The sequence below is a fragment of the Sciurus carolinensis genome, chromosome X (assembly GCF_902686445.1).
Source record: "Sciurus carolinensis chromosome X, mSciCar1.2, whole genome shotgun sequence".
Lineage (NCBI taxonomy): Eukaryota > Metazoa > Chordata > Mammalia > Rodentia > Sciuridae > Sciurus > Sciurus carolinensis.
In genome coordinates, this window is record NC_062232.1 from 8,476,959 (window position 1) to 8,495,549 (window position 18,591).

The 18,591-nt window shown below is 35.0% G+C and overlaps 1 protein-coding gene and 1 non-coding gene across 6 annotated transcripts in view; both read left to right on the plus strand.

Annotated features, from left to right (window-relative positions):
• The window catches only part of Frmpd4 (FERM and PDZ domain containing 4), a 975,050-nt gene that overhangs the window by 432,140 nt on the left and 524,319 nt on the right, over positions 1–18,591 (plus strand). The gene's annotated exons all lie outside the window — the stretch shown is intronic.
• Trnas-uga (transfer RNA serine (anticodon UGA)) lies at positions 74–146 on the plus strand. The gene has a single exon. It is a non-coding gene; the product is annotated as a tRNA-Ser (tRNA).

Consider the following 18,591-nt stretch of genomic DNA (forward strand, 5'->3'; position numbering starts at 1 on the left):
TCAGCAACTTAGTGAGACCCTGTCTCAAAATAAAAAATAAATAAATAAAATTAAAAGAGCTGGATATGGGACTGGGGATATAGCTCAGTTGGTAGAGTGCTTGCCTTGAAAGCACAAGGACCTGGGTTCAATCCCCAGCACCACCAAAAAAAAAAAAAAAAAAAAAAGGGCTGGGTATGTGTCTCAGTGATTAAGCACTCCTGGGTTCAAAACCTGGAACCAAACAAAAAAGAGAAAAGAATCAAAGAGAAATTCCTAAGGTTCTCATTTCAGTATTAACTGTGTAGCTTATATTGTAATAACCAAAATTGAACTAAACATCTTGCTGATGATAATTATAATCTCAAAATTATAAACCATAAAAACAATAGTTTAAAAGCTGCTTGGAGAACAACAAAAGCAAGTCAGAACTCTAGGGGATATGACCTTTGGAAGAAGAGGAGCACATTAAGTGAAATCCACATTTAACTGGCTTTTCCACTGAGGGTGCTTCCCAGATTATGTTACACACAGGAATAGAGCTCAGGCAGGAAGTGTCATTCTTGTTAAGCAGAGGAATCAGGATAGATTTCTGGACTGCCCAAACATCTGGAAGTAGAAAGGAGGAATTCTGGAAATGGGAAACCTCAAAATTTTCATACAAATCCCTGGTTGACTCCTAAACCACAATGAACACAACAGAAATCATAGTGAGGAAATTAAAGACCAAAGGACAGATTTTGTCAGGTGCCTGGTGCTAGGGAGATAGAGATTAAAGTATTGTCAAGTAATAAGGGTTTGGTAAGCAATTTATGGTTTTAATTGGAGCCTCTGTATAGCCAGGTATTAATAGGGACCATGATCCAGGGATCAACTATGTATTTTATATTTTATTTTTTTATTTTTTATTTTTTTTGGGTGCTGGGGATCGAACCCAGGACCTTGTGCTTGCAAGGCAAGCACTCTACCAACTGAGCTATCTCCCCAGTCCCACTATGTTTTTTAAATAAAGGCAAAGTGGAAATAGACCATCCTAAGAAGACCTAAAAACCAAGCTCCCATAGAATTAAATTGACTTTTCAGTAATATAATTACCTGCCAAGACAAAGCTCAATGCTCTTCAGAGGAACATAACAGAATCCAGATTCTATACAATATATTTTAGTAATGTCCAATATAAAAGTACGAATTGCTAGATGAACAAGTCAGGGAAATACAATATCTTAATCAAAAAAAGGAAAAAAATGATATCTAAAGACTGTATGTTACTCAGATTTAGTATTAGCAGACAAGGACTTGTAAAATAATGTGTTTAAAATTGTAGGAAAGGATGGATACAATGGGTAAAAATTGGAGGAATAACAGGAGAGAGAAGGAAAATTTTAAAAGAAAAACACAAATAGAAATCCCACAACAGAAAAAGTTCAAAATTACATCTTTGTATCCTTTCCAAGGCCTTTTTCCAAAGAGTTGTTTTTGCATAGCTGATTATTATCATTGAAAAACTGATTTCTTTAAATCCATAAATTTGTACTTCTTCCTTTAAATCATATAAAACTAGATAATATCTCACTGTACTACTGTACTACAGATGGCCTCCAATTTACAGTGCTTCAGATTATGATTTTTCAGATTCACTGTGGTATGAAAATGATATGCATTCAATGGAAATCAAACTTCAAATTTAGAATGTTTATCTTTCCTGGGAGCTAATTATACATGGTATGAAACCCTATTTTGATGCTGGGCTAATATATGTATTTTGAGCACATTCAGGGTAGTTGAGGCTAAGCTATGATATTGGGTAGGTTAGGTATATTAAATCCATTTTCAACTTACACTATTTTCAATTTACAATGGAATTATTGAAAACTAACCCATTACAGGCTGAGGAGCATCCATATAATGAAAAGTTAACAGTAAATTAAAACAAATCATTAATTTTTGAATATAGTTGAAAAAAATATTTCAATTAAGTCACTCTACTCACACCCCAATTAAATGCTATCATGTGTTTATGACCTAATTTAATGTGTAAAGAGTAAAATTATGGAAAATTTCTATTTGGGAATTTTTCTTGTAAAATTATCAATCAATTACAAGAAACTACAACAGTTATAATTCATTCTGGCCTATTTAGCTACCTGAAGCCAGCTAACTGAAGTAATCTGGCTTTTAATGAGGATTTTAATTAGTTGATTTTAATTATTGAATATTGCAATATTAATGATCATCATTAACCTTTAATAAACATCTGACTTTTAAAACTAGTTGCTGAAGTATCATTTTTTTCAGTGCTCTTATGAAACAGCCTAATCTATCTTGAATCAACATACAGATTGCATATTTCCAATCATAAATATTTTCTTTCAATATCTGTAATAAAAAGCAGGGAGTTTAAATCTGGGGTTCATAAAACTAAAAGCAGATTATCTCCATTTTTTGTATTTTATTGAATAGTAATATTTTGAGATTATCACTAATTGTCAGTTTTATGTTGAATATATGGATGTGCGATCCTCAAAACCAACACAATGTATCTTCTTTGCATTATAAGATAAATAACATTAAGAAACCAAAAATTAATTTATGTAACCATAATATAAAGGGAAACTACAGTCCTCTAAAAGCAAGGTCTGTAGACATTTTATTCCATATGTATGTAATATGTATGTATGTATCTGTGCATCACATGAAGTTCTTTGTTTTGACTGGAGAATATTGAATACCTCCTCACTTAACCCAAATGTACACATTATTCTTTGTACACACCCCTGTGTGACAGTCTTCAGTGTGGTAGATGGGCCTGGTGAATGAGTCTGTAAATCTCTATATAGTATTTGTAATAGCTTATCAATCCATTCATCCAACATGACAGTTTCTTGGAGGAGGGTTCCTCAGTTTCAGATGTTTATCAGATCTGTTCTTGATTCCCAAAAGGATAAGAAACCTAATAGTCATTTTCACATACTTACGTTGGTGAATTCCCTCCATTTCCTCACTGCTCCCTGCTTTAGTTAACTTTTATTAACTTTTTATTAACAAGAGAACCCAGTTTAAAAGATCATTCATTTAGTCATTTCTTAGAATCATTTTACTTATAAGAAATGATGTGAATCTTTTCAGTATCAGATGTTGCCATTGTAAAATATGAAAGTCACTGCTGTTTTCATAGTTTCAACTGAAATGTCAATTTCTTGTAATAGTGCCTTTTTGAGTAATTACTTGCCCTATCACTCCAAGCATGTCAGTGCATTTGTACTCTGTTTAAAACGGTGCTGGGTATGGTGGTGCATGCTTGTAATTCCATGAACATGGGCTGCTAAGTCAGGAGGATTGCAAATTTGAGGCCAACCTCAGCAACTCAGTGAGAACCAATCTCAAAATAAAAAAAAATAAAAAATAGAGCTGGAGATGTAGCACAGTAGTAGAATGCCCCAAATTCAATCTCCAGTACCACCAGAAAAAAAATTAAACTACTTCTAAATATATGTCTAAAACAAGAAAATATGTAAAGTAAGTGAAACAAACAAATAAATAAGAAGTGTAGACCAAAAGGAAAGATGGTAAGAAGTCAAGTATCAGTGTATAAAACATGTGTCTCAAGCTACTTCACTTTTGCTCTATATGCAATTCAAAATTGGATCTACTCATCCTAGTTTGAACCAGCAGAAGCCAGCCTGAATGGACTAGCACAGGACAGCATGAACTGGTCAGGAATCAAGGAAATACCCCTCATATTGCATCCTTCCCCTGATAGTGGCATGACTCTGGCTTCTTATCAAAAATCATGGAAAGTCTGGGAAGAGAACAATGGAGACCCCCTACCACCTCCTTCAATATCACCAGAACTGTTTCCTCTGCTGAACTTCTGTCCCTGCTTTGCTCCACCTTCTCCTCAATGGTTGTCTCCATTCTGATTTCCACTTTCCCTTTCTTCTAGAAATATTTTCTGACTCCTGCTTTGTGCCAGATTTCTCTATTGGACACTGGGGACACAGCATTGTGAGAAATTTAACTTCTGAGGAGGCTGACCATATTCCTGAGAAGTTCACAATACTGTTGATGTTGCAAAGTTGGAATCCAGCCTTCAGAAACACCTCCCCTTCCTGGGAGAGTGATGTAGGTTCCCAAAGAATAGTTGTTGGAGGGGCTGTCCAGGCAGAAATTATGAGCTAGAGTATCTTCATCTTGTCAAAACTACAAGGAGAAATAGGTTTTTATCATACATTTGAAACTAGCTTGGCCATGCACCTAAGGAATGAGTCCGATATTTTGGAGACTCCACAGGCAATCATTAGACTATTAATATTGGAAACCTTACCCCAACATATTGAAATGGAGAAAGTAAAACCAGACGACCTGCAGTTTGAATTTAGATGTATGAGACAAAGTGACAGCCTTAACATTCACCAAATTTAAAGAGATAACATTGAATGGTAAGTTATATTTTAAAATATCAAGCACCAAAATGTTGAACTTTCAGAAATATGAAGGTTTTGAAATGTCAAAACTAGGCATTTAAAAAAAACCTGTGATATAATTTCAAAGTGACAAAATTAAATAGAATATCTCTCTGAAATACACTTTTGTTAAGACACAACTGTGTTAGAATTCAGTGGGTGATTGCTCATTGCTGTGGCATTTATTTTATAATCTCATAAGAACCTGAGAGAGAACAGTTCCATGTAGTATTGCATAGTAGGATAGACTAGCATTTTTTAGTTCTTATAAATGGTATCAAATCTAGCAAGGCTTGAGTAGTGTTGGTTGCTTGAAACTGGCTATCTGGATTTTCTTTGAGAAGCAACCCCATGAGAAGCACCAGCAGGAAATGGAATTGGGCAAAGCTGCTCACATCTTCTCCAGATGTGGCGAAATCTCCTGCTTCCCCTTTCTTCCCTTTGACTCCTCTTGGCTTATGCATAGACCTTTTGACCAACCAGTGAACTATTTGATATCTAAAGGGAAATTTCTGCATATGGATTGGAATGTTTGCAGTACCTTAACTTTTCACTTCATATTCACTTGGTTAGACTTATATTTGCAAAATTCCTAATTTGTTTTGTGTTTTGAAGTTTAACATATTAATCTTATTACTCTATTTTTAATACCAGTAAAATTGCAGTCTCCTTCATGTTTTCTTCAATGGATATTTAATTAATTCAAGTAAAATAAATTATACTTTCTTAAACAATCAGACCCACTTTCAAAGTTACTTAATTAAATTCTCTTAAATATTTTGCATTGCAATTATGCATTTAATATAATATGTCTTTCTTTGAAGTGCTTCCATTGACCTGATAGGACAACTCGATATGCAAACAATCAAAGCTCCCTGAGCAGTTAAAAGCACCCTTATACATATAATAAATTAAGCTTACACACCAAATAAGCTCTAAGAGATGTTCCAATTCAGTTTAATCATATCAATTTTCTTATTTCCTTCAGCTTAAAGTGACATGGCTAAATTTAGCAAGGTTTGTTAAATCAATTATATAACATAGATTGTTCATGAAATTATCCCAAAAGTACTAATTCTAAGAGTTTATGTTATTTTAATTCTTTACATAACTGTCAACATTCCCAGCATTGGTAAGACATTTATCACTGTGACTGAAACTTCCCATTCCTCCCTTATATCCATTCCCCACCTCTATAACAGACCTTGGCAAATCTTTTCTGTTAAATGGCAAATAGTAAATATTTTAGGTTTTGCAGACCACATATAGTCTCTGTGGTATGTTTGTCTTTTTTAAAAACAACCATTTAAAAATGTAAAAATAAATTCTTAACACTCTGGCTGTTGAAAAACAGTAGACTAAATTTGGCCTGTGAGCTATAGTTTGTTGACCCCACTTTAAGAATTTAAAAACCCTTCACTTGTTTTAGCTGGGCACATTTCCCAGACTCTCTTGTAGCTAGGCGACTATGTGACTCATTTCTGTGCTATTTCCCTCTGATGGAGTGCAGGCATAGTGGTGCATTATCTTGGACCTGTACTTGGGACAGCACCATGGACCATGAGGATGGCAGAGCAACGAGATGGAGGGAGACTGGGCTCTACAGCCCTTCGGGACCCCCTAGCACACTGACAACTTTGTGGAGCAGATTTGACATTCAACCTAGAATTTTATGTGAGAGAAGAATAAATTTCAATCGTTTAGGTCACTGTAACTTGCAGCCAAATCTGTTTCTTAAGTGATTCACTTTTAAAGGGGACAGATTTCATACCTCAGATAGGCTTAGTTTAGTGAATCAAAATTTTATAACTACCATATGGCTGTTATTAGAATGAATTAATTCTTTGGCAATTGCTTTTAGTTTCTCTTTTATTTTCATACTACAATCCTGTACCCTTCACCACGGTCAAAAGAAGTGCAAAAACTGTTGGCACTTGGGCTTTTCAGATACTTTTCATAGTCTATTAGAAAGCCCATGATCTTGTTTTGTGTGTTGGTTGTTTGAATATTTTCTCCTAAGAAGGCAGAGTTCTTCATGTATGAGGATAAAAGGACCCTTGATTTCTGTTGTATAAATTGTGGTCTTAGGAAGAAGGGAGAGACAATGAGACTCCATTGCTAAGGCTGTAGATCACTTTTTCCTCTTTAACTTCTTTCTGAGCCCCTGTAGCTAACTGTTACTGATATGCCATTGTCTTCCTTGGTTGTGTTTCAGAGCCTCAGTTTTGAGGTCTTTTTCTGACTTTTCAGGTTCTAAGGCTCTGCCTTATCTTTGCTAGTCTCCCTCCACAATGGAGTCTACCTTCCCAAGACTGTTCCAAAGGTTCCTTCTAGGACAAAATACTTGGCACATAGTAGAAACTTAAGAACAGATAATTCTCTTGTTCATGATCCTTTTGAAAACTAGAATGAAACCATAACTTTTGGTGATACTTCTTCTTCCTGGTTTTAAACATAAATGTACTTTGACAGATTAAATTGGTTTCCTCAGACAAAAAGGGGATGGATAGGTGGAGAACATAAAATTTATGGAACATATTTTGTCATGATGAAGCTGAGGAATATGTTCCCCAAAGATGCATTGATGTCTTGAGCCTGTTTTACTTGAGTGGCTCAACTTTTGTTGAGTCCCAAATGACTGCTGGACATATAGTCATTTTTGTCTGGTGGATAACTTTCTCTGATGAAATTGTTTTTGGATGAGTATTGGCTGACCAAATATGTTGAAAAATGTCTTTCAGCTCACTTTAAGTGTATAGACTCTTTACATATTTAAAGAAGTCTTTACATATTGCTTGTTACATGCAATCTTTCAATACTCTGCTTTGATCTATGTAAAAGATAACAGGTAAAATTGTATGGTTTAATTAAATTCTTCTAAGGTGACTTCTTGTGTCATGAAATTAGAAATGTCTTAAGTGTTCATCCTCAACTATTTGTTTCATTCATTATCCTTAAAAACTCTATTTTACTGCTGTATATATGTATTAAAGAATGTATTTGTCTTAGTATATATTTATTTGAGCTACCTTTGGGCCACATCTTTTCTTAATTTAGTTGAAAATGGAGGTAGAAATATTTTTTGAGAATCTGTAGCTATTTTCTTTAGAGATGTTGATATTTGAAGGAATATTGTATGACTTTCTTCAATTTAAATTTTCCTGTGGTATCATATTAACTTAATGATAATTTGTCAAATTCTTTATCATCCATTTAGAAGTTAATTAAAAATCAGAGTTCTTTAGTAGTATGAGTAGTTGAAGTTTTTCTCTTTGCATTTTTTTCCTTGATAACTGACATTGTAAAAGCAGCTCACTTTTGAGTATTGGCCTTAAAAAATAACAAACTTGCCCCAAAAGTGCAAGCTTAATGCAATAAGATATTATTTCACCATTGAGTAAATACATTATTCTCTTTTTAATATCTTGTATTATTTAGTTTCATAAGCTCCCAAGTTCCCAAAAGTAAGTACTTAGTCTGTTACAGGAACTCCATTTATTTATATTTTAATCTATTATGATTTATACCCTGTTGTATTAATGAGGCATGGATAAAAACATAATATAAAAATTCATGGTTTGCAAGGAATCCAAGGAAAGATTCAAAATAGACCTCACGTCAAAGATTTCAGAAAAAGTAAGACCTCAAAACACAATTACTTCATTTTAGTAGAGTGTGGTAGATGCCATTGGGTTTCACATATCAACATATCCCACTTCTACAATAATTAGTAGAGAGACTATTAAGTATCATTTTAAAGTCCTATATAAAACAATCAATTATATGAGAAAATGGTCAATAGATCAAATTTTTTTCATTTTTTTAATTGCAAACAAATGGGATACATTTTGTTTCTCTGTACATGTAGTAAAGGCATACCATTCGTGTAATCATAAATTTACACAGTGCAATGTTGTTTGATTAATTCTGCCGTTTTTTCCCTTCCCCCCAACCCTTCCACCCCTCTTTTCCCTCTATACAGTCCTTCCTTCCTCCATTCTTGCCCCCCTCACTAACCCTAACCCTAAACCTAATCCTAACCCTAACGCTAACCCCTCCCACCCTCCATTATATGTCATCATCCGCTTATCAGTGAGATCATTACTCCTTCGATTTTTTTGAGATAGGCTTATCTCACTTAGCATGATATTCTCCAATTTCATCCATTTGCCTGCAAATGCCATAATTTTATCATTCTTTATGGTGGAGTAATATTCCATTGTATATATATGCCACAGTTTCCTTATCCATTCATCAATTGAAGGACATCTAGGTTGGTTCCACAATCTGGCTATTGTGAATTAAGCAGCAATGAACATTGATGTGGCTGTATCTCTGTAGTATGCTGATTTTAAGTTCTTTGGGTATAGGCCAAGGAGTGGGATAGCTTGGTCAAATGGTGGTTCCATTCCAAGCTTTCTGAGGAATCTTCATACTGCTTTCCAGAGTGGCTGCACTAATTTGCAACACCACCAGCAATGTATGAGTGTACCTTTTTCCCCACATCCTCACCAACACCTATTGTTGCTTGTGTTCTTGATAATCACCATTCTAATTGGGGTAAGATGGAATCTTAGGGTAGTTTTGATTTGCATTTCTCTTATTACTAGAGATGGTGAACATTTTTTCATATGTCTGTTGATTGCTTGTAGATCTTCTGTGAAGTGTCTGTTCATATCCTTAGCCCATTTGTTGACTGGATTATTTGTATTCTTGGTGTAGAGTTTTTTGAGTTCTTTATAGATTCTGGAAATTAGCGCTCTATCTGTAGTATGAGTGACAAAGATTTTCTCCCACTCTGTAGGCTCTCTCTTCACATTATTGATAGTTTCCTTTGCTGAGAGAAAGCTTTTTAGTTTGAATCTGTGCCAGTTGTTGATTCTTGCTTTTATTTCTTGTGCTATCGGAGTCCTGTTAAGGAAGTCTGATCCTAAGCCAACAAGTTAAAGGTTTGGACCTACTTTTTCTTCTATAAGATGTAGGGTCTCTGGTCTGATTCCGAGGTCCTTGGTCCATTTTGAGTTGAGTTTTGTGCAGGATGAGAGATAGGGATTTAATTTCATTCTGTTGTATATGGTTTTCCAGTTTTCCCAGCATCATTTGTTGAAGAGGCTATCTTTTCTCCATTGCATATTTTTGGCACCTTTGTCTAGTATGAGAAAATTGTATTTATTTGGGTTTGTGTCCACGTCCTCTATTCTGTACCATTGATCTTCCTGTCTATTTTGATACCAATACCATGCCGTTTTTGTTACTATTGCTTTGTAGTAGAGTTGAAGACCTGGTATTGCGATACCCCCTGCTTCGCTCTTTCTGCTAAGGATTGCTTTAGCTATTCTGGGTTTCTTTTTCTTCCCGATGAATTTCATAATTGCTTGCTCTATTTCTGTAACATATGTCATTGGGATTTTAATTGGAATTGCATTGAATCTGTATAGCACTTTTGGTAGTATGGCCATTTTGACAATATTAATTCTGCCTATCCAAGAACATGGGAGATCTTTTCATCTTCTAAGGTTTCCTTTAATTTCTTTCTTTAGTGTTCTGTAGTTCTCATTGTAGAGGTCTTTCACCTCTTTTGTGAGATTGATTCCCAAGTATTTTATATTTTTGAGGCTATTGTGAATGGGGTAGTTTTCCTAACTTCTCTTTCTGAAGATTCATCACTTATGTATAAAAATGCATTGGATTTATGAGCATTGACCTTGTAACCTGCTACTCTACTGAATTCACTTATGAGTTCTAAAAGTTTTCTGGTAGAATTTCCAGGTTCCTCTAAATATATAATCATTTCATCAGCGAACAGGGATAGTTTGAGTTCTTCTTTTCCTATTCGTATCCCTTTAATTTCTTTGGTTTGTCTAATTGCTCTGGCTAGAGTTTCAAGGATGATGTTGAATAGAAGTGGTGAAAGAGGGCATCCCTGCCTTGTTCCAGTTTTTAGGGGGAATGCTTTCAGTTTTTCACCATTTAGAATGATATTGGCCATGGGCTTAGCATAGATGGCCTTTACAATGTTAAGGAATGTTCCCACTACCCCAATTTTTTCTAGTGTTTTGAGCATGAAGGGCTGCTGTATTTTATCAAATGCTTTTTCTGCATCTATCAAAATAATCATGTGATTCTTAACTTTAAGTCTGTTGATATGGTGAATGACTTTTATTGATTTCCAGATGTTGAACCAACCTTGCATCCCTGGGATAAAACCCTCTTGATCAATTTTAAATGAAAAAAAGATCTATGTGTATCTTTGAAAGATTATTCTGTTACATATTTATTTATATTTCCATCCTTTTACATAATATTATAAAACATGATATTTAAATGTGTACAGTATATATAAATTAATATTTTACATGCACAGTATTTTCTCTTTTGATATACATATGTATACATAAGTGATTGTATATGCAAAATATGTTAAAAAGGAAATGCTATGACACATTAGGTTGAACAATATAAAATTGTCGACATTCAACTTTACTGACCTGCAAAACTGGTCAGTTTTTGGATTGTGAGACCACATGGGATTTCTCTCAAAGTAATTATGTCTCCTTTACTTTATGATCTAAGTTTTTATGAAGTGTGTTTATTACCTTTAGAGTTAGAAAGAAACCTCCAGGAAACTTGTAAAATGAAACCTAAAAGGCAGCCCCTGCTGTTCTCACTCATTTTGGTATCACTGTCTGCCCACTGTTGTTGGCTACAGTAAAAAAATGCAAAGAGAAAAACTTGAACCATTCACCTGACATTATTACTGATGTTCTCCCCAAACACACCTCCACTCTTCTTCCTTACTTCTTGCCCTTTGTATCCAGCTTGTTATAGAATCCCTTCTTCTGTCATATGTCTCATATTTGTCTTCTTTCTCTTTCTGTTACTCCCCTAAGCGCAATAAAAATAGCAACAGGCATTTAAATTGTGTTTACTATGTGTCAGACACTGATCTAAGACCTATAGACAACATCTAATTCTCACAGTGACTTGAGAGGTGGGGAATATTATTAATTTGCATTTTAAGATGGATTAGGAAACTGAGGCGCAGAAAGGTTAAGTGGGTTGCCCAAGAAGTAATCTGGATTCACAGATCATAATGCTTACACACCAAACCATACTCATTTCCAGGTATCTTGTTTTGCCTCCAAAGCGATTTCTTTCAGTTCTAGAATAAGTAGGTACATTTCTGTTTCTGGGACTAGTCAAGGTTCTCCGTTTCCCTATAATAGGAATCAGTAACATATATCCTGTGGGCCAAACCTGCCTTTCCCACCTTTTTTTTAAATAAATAAGAGTATCATTTGCACACAGCCAAACTATCCCTTGTATTCGACTACTTTCCTGTTACCAGAATAGAGTGGTTGTGACAGAAACTATGTGGCCTGCAAAAACCTCAAATATTTGCTATGTAGCCTTTTAAAGCAAAAGTTTGCTGACTCCTGACCAAGAATGCAGTTCCTTTATTCAACTGCTTGAACTATACAACTTTATAACCAGTCACTCCAAATATTAGTACTATAAAACAATCTTTTCTCATGCTCATGGATTCTGTGGGTCAGGAATTCCAACCAAGTACAGCATTTCTTCTCCATGAAGTTTGGTACCTGTATGAAGACACACAGTGAAGGTTTTGAGCTGTGGGTCTCCTCAGGCATCACTCCCTAACCGTGAGTCGTCTCCCCAAGTGATCTTTTCTTGGAGTTAGCTCAGGCAAGTGCAGAGATCCCAATGTGTATGTCCCAAGAGGGAGCCAGATGGATGAGGTTGCATCTTTAATGAGAAGCCTAGGAAGATGAAGTGTTACTTTTGTATTCTGTGGATCAAGGCAATCACAATAATCCTGCCGTGCTCAAGTAGAAGTAACACCTTCTCAATGAAAGGGTACTGCCTCTCAGTGAAAGGGAATCAAAGTCACATAGTAAGCAGAATGGGTGGAATGGAATATTTATTGGTTTGACTATAGTTGGAATACAAAATCTCCCATCCCCACCAACTGACTTGTCATTAACTCAGATATCTTACTGTCTACCAAGACCTTCATGGGGAAATTCACCCTGTCCTAGGCTAAAAAAAAAAAAAATCTGCCATATGCTACCTCATCTCATCTCTGAAATCTTTGGTGATGTTCATGTCTGTCAGTCACATTCATCTCACTGTTTTCCCATCCTTTGTTAGGAGAAAAAGTCACATTTTTAATCTAAGCACTGAGAATTGCTTTCATCCTCAAGCTCAGTTGCTTTTATATGGTTATTATGAATACATTTGTTTGCTTTTGTGTTTTTCTGAGTCAGAATCAAATCTTATAATCTGGAAGTAGCTTCCTTTTCTTCTGTGGCAAACCAGGTCTTCTACTCTCTACTAGCTTTAAAAATCTCTATTACCCTTTTCTAGACACTATAGACATTCTGTATAAAATGATGCAGGCTGCAGTTTGAGATGATATGAAGTGTGTGTGTGTGTGTGTGTGTGTGTGTGTGTGTGTATGAGAGAGAGAGAGAGAGAGAGAGAGAGAGAGAGAGAGAGAGAGAGAGAGAGAGAGAGAAAATAGGGGACCAGGCAGGATCATGGGACTTGTCTTGAAGCTGAATTTATAACAATATTTCATATGTAGAAAAAAATAAGTCAGTGGACGTTATTTAAAACTCTCAGGCAGTGGGTTTATGTTATCCCTGATTCTCCTTTTGATTTCCTAATTTTGAACTCTTCTCTGCCAGGTGTTAATTTTTGTGGTCTTGGGAATGTAAACTTCTGCAGGGTTGCTTTGAGATTTACTGAAAGAAAGGAATGTGGAAAGAACATTTGCAAAGTAGATCAAAAACACTACTTGTGATTCTTCAATCTCATTCTATGAATAATAGTGGGTAAAAGAAAAATAAGCTTTCCTTAGAAAGTCATATGAATTCATTTCTTCAAATAAATTTATAATAGCAAAAAAATAGTTTTGATAATTCATCATATAGGTTCTCTGGGTAATATGCTTAATACTCTTAATTGGCCAACTACATTTCCATTATAGTTCATCTTAGGAAATAGTACTTTGGTTAAGTACTACTACTATAATTTTTTTTGGTAAGTTAGGTCAGCAAACTATGCCCTGCAGGATAAATCCAGGCTTCCACCTGTTATTTATTTTTTTTTATTAATGAAGTTTCATTGGAACTCAATCATGCCCATTCATTTACATAGTGCATGTGATTGCATTAGTACTATAGTGTCAAGACTGAGTAAAGAGATCATATGATCTGCAGATGGAAAGTATTTAGTATCTGAATTTTTACAGAAAAAATACTGCCCCAAAGCCTATATTGCCATTTAAACTAATTTTTAGAATTTTTTCCATTTAAATGTCACATAATATGGTGAAATCCCACAGAAAATTTTAGTAAGAATACGTTTATCTTTACACTGCATTATGTATTTAGTCAATATAAATGTTAGGAGAAGTCAAACTAACTCTTAATTTTGGTGCTTGTATGATGGGACTTGAGAAATAAACTTTCTAAAAAAGGATTTTGGTCATAAATTCTCATTAATAACCCTACTTTTTATCATCTAAATTAATGAGGAAAAATAAGAATAGAAGTTATGAACTTATGAGATGAACTTTGGAAGAAGAAATTAAGATGAATAATATCCTATTAATGTAGAATGATACTAGGTTTAAAATAAATTTGTAAAAACATTTCTAGTGACTTTCAAATATGGTTGCAGTAGTAATATATCTTGTAAATAATAACAAAAAATATTAGTTTAGACATCTGCAGGGTCTAATGACAGGGTAACTCCACAGGGACCTGGGGGTAGTGGGAACTGATGGCTATCATTATGAACTGCTGTGCAAAATAAGGATGAACTGTATACTCAAAGAATGGCAGATTTTTCTAGTCAAATAATATGAAGTTTTAGGTTTAGAAATGGTGGTTTATAACTTTCATAATCAGGGTTTATAGATATCTGTTGAATTTATTTTTCCCCACTTCTAATATAACCTACCCTTTCTCAAATGGGAGTAAAGGAAATAGATCAATTCTAAAAGTACCAAAGTGACAATGCAATAACAATGTCTCATGCCTGTGATCAGAACTACTAGGGAGCCTGAGGCAGGAGGATTTCAAGTTTGAGGCAAATCTTGGCAACTTACTGAGACCCTGTTTCAAAATTTAATTTTAAAAATAGTGCTAGTGGTATATTGCAGTGATAGAGCACTTGCCTACCATGTGAGGCCCCAGGTCCAATCCTCAGTACTAGAAACAAAGGCAAATAAACAAATAAATAAAAGTTGTACAGTTGATATGAGCTGAAGGCTTTCAGGAGTGATAATCATCACTGTCAAAATTTCAAGAAAACTAGCTCAGAGGTTTGAACTGTGCTCCAGGGTCTAATGGTTCTATATAGTATCCCTGGGGTCATGGGAGCTGAAGGCCTAGGTGGTGGTTGTGTATGGTCTTTCCCACCTTCCTAACATAAGAGCTGTGCTTTTTTTGTGTGTACCATCTTACATATATCATTTGTTTTATGATTGACTTTTAATAAATTATTTTAAAACTACAGATTCTAGGCAACTCTTCCAATTCTGCAGATGAGGAAACTGAAACTACTGTAATTTGAATAACTGGACTTGGATCATACACTGAATTCCAGTAGAAGTAGAATTAAAATCTAGTTCTCCTATGTCTCAGTCAAGTTATTTTTTTCTTTTGTAATTCTATTATGAAAAATAACAGACTCCCATGCCTTAATCTACTGATACAAAGGGTAAATTTTGTATTTTTAGTTCAATAAGAGTTTAGTGTTTGTCATCATATTCTAATCGTTCTCAAATTCTAGTAAGCTTAACAATCACCTGAGAAACTCATTTTAAAAAATTCATTTTCCCAGCCATCCTTTCTAGGAATTATGGGAAAAAAAGTCTGCATTTTCTTTAAGCATTCAGGTATGTGCTTCTGATACAATGGTCTAACTATCAAATTTTGAAAAATACTGCCTTAAAACTTTATAGTTGGATAAGAAGGCTGTTAGTACAGAAATTATTAGTTATTCCTTGGTACCATACCCTGTACTGAAGCAAATTACTACAAAGTAGTTGATGTAAGATAAAAGCCAAGCTAGGTTAGGTTAGGCCCTGATGTAGTAACAAACCAACCCCATTTTGGGCCATCTATAGGGCTTGCTTATATTTCATATCTCTGAAGTTAGAAATATGGGGTCTAAAGTGTCCATGGAAGGGGAATGGGGCTATAAAATCATGATAAACTTGTCATTTAAATAACAAACATTCAAATATAAACAACCATGAGTATACAGCTTAATGAAGTTTTACTATTGAGCAGTTTCTTTTAATTAACACCTAGATTAAAATACAGGTCCTATAAAAACACTTTGTTGTCCATTCCCAGTGTTTATCTATATCCAACACCATAAGTATAATCACAAGATAGGATTGTTTGAAACCAGATGTAGAAGTGGCTTGTATCTCTTTCCACTGCATTTCATTATGCAGAACACAGAGGTATGGACCACAACTTAACCATCAGGGGTACTGGGAAATGTAATCTTTCTGTGTTCCCAGGAAATGAAACAATGTGGCAAACATACAGTATTTTATTTATTACAGTGTCTAGATTATAAACTAGTATATGATCTCATAGTTCAAATAAGTATACTTTCTACGCTTTCTTATGGTTATGATAGATTAAATACATATTTGCCTGCCTTCTAACTTAATTATTATTTAAATGTGGAAATGAAATGAATTCTCAAGTAGCTACATATTTATGTTGATGATTATTTGAATATTATTATATGGAGTTGTGGATGGCAGCTAATTTAGGACTAAATGGAAAGAAACAAGAACTTCCAGGGCCAATTCATTTTTCACACATCTGAATGCCATATTAATTTTGTGAGAAAAATATTATCCTCTGTGGTTTCTGGATTCCTGAAGAACGTTCACATATGTCCAAGGTGCACCTTTCTTCATATCATAAGACTAATTTATTCACTTTACTTTCTTTTTAAACTATAGCTCCTCAACATTTGACATTGGTAGTCAATGTTGGTAATTTTTGTGAAACCCTTAAAGTTACTCAGTAAACATTTCTCTGTTGATATTTCATTGGAATCAAGGCCATAAATTTACATATGCTTCTGGATTTAAGGCTCCCAACATCATCTTCACTCTGTTCAGTGATTGCAAATCAGCATGTTACCCAGTACTAGCAAATGTACCCCTGGGAATGTAGCTCAGTAGTAGAGCACATGCTTAACCTTCAGAAGGTCCTGAGTTAGATCCCTAGCACTACAAAAACAAAGAAGAAAACAAATGCAATACTGATCAGCAAATACAGAAGAAAATATAGAAACATGGCAAAACTAAAAAAATATGGTTCCCCCCACCACAGGGTCACAATCTGGTTGATCCCAAGACAAAAATAAAGGAACATACAACGGGTGAACTTTGTCAGGTTGAAGTCAGTGAATAAGGCATTCCAGGCATAGAGAGGGAAACAAAGGCTTCTTTTTTGGTTTTATATTTTTTTTATATTTTTTCTTTGTACGTTTTAGATATCCATAACAGTAGAGTGTACTTTGACACATTATAAATATATTGAGTATAATTTATTCCAATTCTTTTTAGGAAACAGCTCATCCAATTTTGAAAAAAGTGAAGCAGTGGGCCCCTGTAAAGAGAAAACATGATGCTAAGTGAGATAAGCCAATCTCAAAAAACCAAAGGAAAAATGATATCGCTAATAAGTGGATGATGACACATAATGGGGGGTGGGAAGGGTTAGTGTTGGGGTTGGAGTTGGGTTTAGGGAGGGGGGCAGGAATGGAGGAAGGAAGGACTGTATAGATGGAGGGGAAGGGTGGGAGGGGTGGGGGGGAAGGGAAAAAATGGCAGAATGAATCAAACAACATTACCCTATGTAAATTTATGATTACACAAATGGTATGCCTTTACGCCATGTACAGGCAGAGAAACAACATGTATCCCATTTGTTTACAATAAAAAAAAAGAGAAAACATGAACTATGAGCACATCAAGAGATTAATTTATTTATGGTCTATTTTTGTGGGGGGGTAGTACATGGAATTGAACCCAAGATGCTCTACTGCTGAGTTATATCCCCAGTCCTTGTTGCTTATTTTTCTTTTTATCTTGAGATAGGATCTTGCTAAGTGCAGGGACTGCTCTTGAACTTGGAATCCTCCTGTGTCAACCACTTGAGTAGCTTGAATTATAGGTGTGTACCACCATGCCCAGTTATATGACCTAAATTTGATGGAACATGGGTAGAGGTACTTGTACGTACTGCCGTAAGAGTTTAGAAGTACTCTCATAAACACAGTAGGACATAGTTAAGCAAATTGTTCTACATTCACAGGATGGGATATAAAATATAATTAAGGATGATGCTCATGAGCTAGGTACAGTGGCACATACCTGTAATCCCAGTGACTTGGGAGGCTGAGGAAGGAGGGTTGCAAGTTTGAGGCCAACCTGGGCAACTTAGAAAGAGTCTGTCTCCAAATAATGTTTAAAAGGATTGGAAAGGTATCTCAGAAATAGAAAGTTCCTGAATTCAATACCCAGTACAAAACAAACAAAACCAAATAAACAAATGATGTTTATAAAGAGTGCTGTGATTTGGATATGGGTTGTCCCCACCAAAACTCATGTTGAGTTTTAATTCCTCAATGCAAGTGTGTTGCATAGGGCCTACTGTTTCAGGATGGATGTGTCTTGTGGGTGGAGCCTTCGTGAATTGAATGACTGCTATCTGAATGGAGTAAGTTCTGTGTTTGTCATGGAATTGCATTAATTATTGTGAGAACAGTTGTCATAAAACTTCTCTTGCTTTATCTTCTCCCCTGTTCTGCATGGTACTACTTGCCACTTTTGCATATGCTCCTGCCATATGTTGCCATCCACCATGTTATGATATGGCATGAGGCCCTCACCTGTTGTGATAGCAAACTTTAACTTTCCAGGAGAACTCTGGGTCAAAACAAATTTTTTTATATTACCCAGGTTCAGATTGTCTGTTACAGAAAACAGACCAAGACAAAGTGCTTAAATAAGCTTAGTTGATAAATGAAAATTAAGCTACACATTTGTTACAGCATAACCATAATTGTACAAAGTAAT